The following is a 4,687-nucleotide window of genomic DNA, read 5'->3' on the forward strand; positions in this document are numbered from 1 at the left end:
TATCCCATCACAAACATACATATGGTGGGCTTGAATAATATCATGTAAATATGTTTTTTTCAGCAAATATGAGTTGAACATTTTCTTTGTGCCCACAGCTGAGCAAACAGCAATGAGCAAGTGTTGATAGCCTTTAAAGTCTACTGAGATTCACAGAGCATAAATGAGTTCCCTTATCATTAAACAAGAAGATTATTGATTACAGAAAGTGTTGTGAAAGATAGAGAATGGAGAGAAACCAAGATTAAGGCCTTAAATTCCCTTTAAAATTGGTAAAAGAGACCTTGGAGGAATCGACCTCCATTCTGAAATGTGAATGAGGAGAAGAAACCAGTTATAGGAGGGAGGAGCCTTTAGGGAAAAGGTTGAAAGGAGAAATAATACATAGTGTTTGCACACAGAAAAGAGGCACAGCAAGAGCTAAGGACCAGCTTGCCCAACATAGTGAGATCCTGTTTCTACAAAAATAAAAATAAAAAATTAAGAATTAACTGGGTTCAGTGGCACACTGGTAGTCCCAGCTACTTGAAAGGCTGAGGCAAGAGTATTACTTGAATCCAGGAAGTTAAGGTTGCAGTGAGCCAGGATTGCACCATGGCTGCACTCAGCCTGGATGACAGGGAGCCTGTCCCAAAAAACAAACGAAACAGAGAGAGATAAAAAAGGGAGGGAAGGGGAGGGGAAGGGAAGAAAAGGGTGGAGAGGGAAGAAGGAGAGGGAAGAAGGAAGGGAAGAAGGAAAGGAAGAAGGAAGGAAAGAAGGCAGGCAGGCAGGCACTGGCTACAGCAAAATGAAGGACAAAACTGCAGTAGAGTTTGGGAAAGTGAGTAGATGAAATATGGCCTAAGACTTATAAGCTTACTAAAAAAATAGTCGGGAATCGTTACAAGATGGCTGAATAGGAATAGCTCCAGTCTGCAGCCCCCAGAATGATCGATGCAGAATATGGGTGATTTCTGCATTTCCAACTGAGGTACCTGGGTCATCTCACTGGGACAGATTGGACAGTGGGTGCAGACCATGGAGGGTGAGCTGAAGCAGGGCGGGGCATCACCTCACCCAGGAAGTGTAAGAGGCCAGGGGATTTCCCTTTCCTAGCCATGGGAAGTCGTGTCAGATGGTACCTGGAAAATCTGGACACTCTCACCCTAATACTGTGCTTTTCAAAAGGTCTAAGCAAATGGCACACCAGGAGATTGTATCCCGCACCTTGCTCGGCAGGTCCCACATTCAAGGAGCCTTTCTCACTGCTACCGCAGCAGTGCAAGATCCAACTGTGAGGTGCCAGCCTGGCTGGGTGAGGGGCATCCGCAATTGCTGAGGCTTGAGTAGTTAAAAGGAGTGGCCGGGAAGCTCAAACTGGGTGGATCCCAACGCAGTGCAATGAGGCCTGCCTGCCTCTGTAGACTCTGCCTCTGGGGGCAGGGTATAGCTGAACAAAAGGCAACAGAAACTTCTGCAGACTTAAACGGCCCTGTCTGACAGCTCTGAAGAGAGCAGTGGTTCTTCCAGCATGGAGTTTGAGCTCTAAAAACAGACAGACTGCCTCCTGAAGTGGTTCCCTGACTCCTGTGTAGCCTAACTGGGAGACACTGCCCAGTAGGGGCTGACTGACACCTCATACATCCAGGTGCCCCTGTGAGATGAAGTTTCCAGAGGAAGGATCAGGCAGCAATATTTGCTCTTCTGCAATATTTGCCATTCTGCAGCCTCTGCTGGTGATACCCAGGTAAACAGGGTCTGGAGTGGACCTCCAGCAAACTCCAACAGACCTGCAGCTGAGGGTATTGACTGTTAGAAGGAAAACTAATAAACAGAAAAGAATAGCATCAACATGAACAAAAAGGACATCCACACCAAAACCCCATCTGTAGGTCACCATTATCAAAGACCAAAGGTAGATAAAACCACAAAGATGGCGAGAAACTAGAGCAGAAAAACTGAAAATTTTAATAACCAGAGTGCCTCTTCTCCTCCAAAGGATCACAGCTCCTTGCCAGCAACAGAACAAAGCTGGATGGAGAATGAATTTGACGAGATGACAGAAGTAGGCTTCAGAAGGTCAGTAATAACAAACTTCTCCAAGCTAAATGAGGATGTTTGAACCCATCGCAAGGAAGTTAAAAACCTTGAAAGAAGATTAGACAAATGGCTAACTAGAATAAACAGCATAGAGAAGTCCTTAAATGACCTGATGGAGCTGAAAACCATGGCATGAGAACTACGTGATGCATGCATAAGCTTCAGTAGCTGATTTGATGAAGTGGAAGAAAGGGTATCAGTTATTGAAGTCCAAATGAATGAAATGAAGCGAGAAGAGAAGTTTAGAGAAAAAAGAGTAAAAAGAAATGAACAAAGCCTCCAAGAAATATGGGAGTATGTGAAAAGACCAAATCTACGTTTGATTGGTGTACCTGAAAGTGACAAGGAGAATGGAACCAAGTTTGAAAACACTTTTCAGGATACTATCCAAGAGAACTTCCCCAACCTAGCAAGGCCAACATTCAAATTCAGGAAATACAGAGAACACCACAAAGATACTTCTCAAGAAGAGAAACCCCAAGACATATAATTGTCAGATTCATCAAGGTTGAAATGAAAAAAAAATGTTAAGGCAGCCATAGAGAAAGGTCTGGTTATCCACAAAGGGAAGTCCATCAGACTAACAGCAGATCTGTTGGTAGAAACTCTACAAGCCAGAAGAGAGTGGGGGCCAATATTCAACACTCTTTAAAAAAAAAAAAAAGAGAATTTTCAATCCAGAACTTCATATCCATCCAAACTAAGCTTCATAAGTGAAGGAGAAATAAAATCCTTTACCAACAAGCAAATGCTGAAAGATTTTGTCAACACTAGGCCTGCCTTACAAGAGCTCCTAAAGGCAGCACTAAACATGGAAAGGAACAACTGGTACCAGCCAGTGCAAAAACATGCCAAATTGTAAAGACCATCAATGCTAGAAAGAAACTACATCAACTAATGGGTAAAATAAGCAGCTAACATCATAATGACAGGATCAAGTTCACACATAACAATACTAACCTTAAATGTAAATGGGCTAAATGCCCCCAATTAAAAGACACAGACTGGTAAACTGGACAAAGAATCAAGACTCATCAGTGTGTTGTATTCAGGAGACCCATGCCACGTGCAGAGACACACATAGGCTCAAAATAAAAGGATGCAGGAAGATCTACCAAGCAAATGGAAAACAAAGAAAAGCAGGGGTTGCAATCCTAGTTTCTGAAAAAAAAAAAAACAAAAAACAGATTTTAAACAAACAAAGATCAAAAGTGACAAAGAAGGACATTACATAATGGTAAAGGGATCAATTCAACAAGAAGAGTTAACTATCCTAAATACATGTGCACCCAATACAGGAGCACCCAGATTCATAAAGCAAGTCCTTAGCAATCTTTAAAGAAACTTAGACTCCCACACAATAATAATGGGAGACTTTAACACCCCACTGTCAATGTTAGATAGATCAACAAGACAGAAAGTTAACAAGGATATCCAGGACTTCAACTCAGCTCTGCACCAAGCAGACCTAGTAGACATCTACAGAACTCTCCACCCCAAATCAACAAAATATACATTCTTCTCAGCACTACATCACACTTATTCCAAAACTGACCATATAGTTGGAAGTAAAGACTCCTCAGGAAATGTAAAAGAACAGAAATCACAAAACAACTGTCTCTCAGATCAGGAGGATCTCCATTGAGATGCACGGGACCCTGGAGGACCAGCTCAGCCACCTGCAGCAGTATGAGAAGAGCATCCTCAACTATAAGCCAAAGACTGATCAACTGGAGGGTGACCATCAGCTCATCCAGGAGGCACTCATCTTTGGCAACAAGCACACCAACTACACCATGGAGCACATCCATGTGGGCTGGAAGTAGCTGCTCACCACCATCGCCAGGACCATCAATGAGGTGGAGAACCAGATCTTGACCTGGGATGCCAAGGACATCAGCCAGGAGCAGATGAATGAGTTCCAGGCCTCCTTCAACCACGTTGACTGGGATCACTCTGCACACTGGGTCCTGAGGAGTTCAAAGCCTGCCTCATCAGCTTGGGTTATGATATTGGCAATGACCCCCAGGGATAAACAGAATTTGCCTGCATCATAAGCATTGTGAACCCCAAGTGGCTGGGGGTAGTGACATTCCAGGCCTTTATCAACTTCATGTCCCGCAAGACAGCCAATACAGATACAGCAGACCAAGTCATGGCTTCCTTCAAGATCCTGGCTGGGGACAAGGACTACATTACCGTGTACGAGCTGCGTCATGAGCTGCCACCTGACCAGGCAGAGTACTGCATCGCACAGATGGCCCCCAACACTGGCCCCAATTCCATGCCAGGTGCTCTGGACTACATATCCTTCCCCACAGTGCTGTGTGGCGAGAGTGACCTCTAATCCACCCCACCGAGCCGCCCTCATCCCATGCACCATGCCCTGCCTTGCACCTCCACCATCACCCATCTCCTGCCTAGGTTTGTTTTCAGCTCCCAGCCTCCATCGGGCGAGCTGGGGCCCACATGGTATCCAGCCTCCCTGCCTGGGAAGTGACAGTTTACAAAATTATTTTCTGAAAAAAAGAAAAAAACAGTTATGTTAAAAAACAAAAAACTATGTATTTTATTATAGAAAAAGTATTTTTTTTCTCCAGCAAAT

At 44.1% G+C, this 4,687-nt stretch overlaps 1 pseudogene; it reads left to right on the top strand.

The window, feature by feature from the left end:
• Nucleotides 1-1,180: 1,180 nt before the first annotated feature.
• LOC103239512 (alpha-actinin-1-like) lies at nt 1,181-4,453 on the top strand (annotated as a pseudogene).
• The last annotated feature ends 234 nt before the right edge of the window (nt 4,454-4,687 follow it).

The sequence above is a fragment of the Chlorocebus sabaeus genome, chromosome 11 (genome assembly GCF_047675955.1).
Source record: "Chlorocebus sabaeus isolate Y175 chromosome 11, mChlSab1.0.hap1, whole genome shotgun sequence".
NCBI classification, from domain to species: domain Eukaryota; kingdom Metazoa; phylum Chordata; class Mammalia; order Primates; family Cercopithecidae; genus Chlorocebus; species Chlorocebus sabaeus.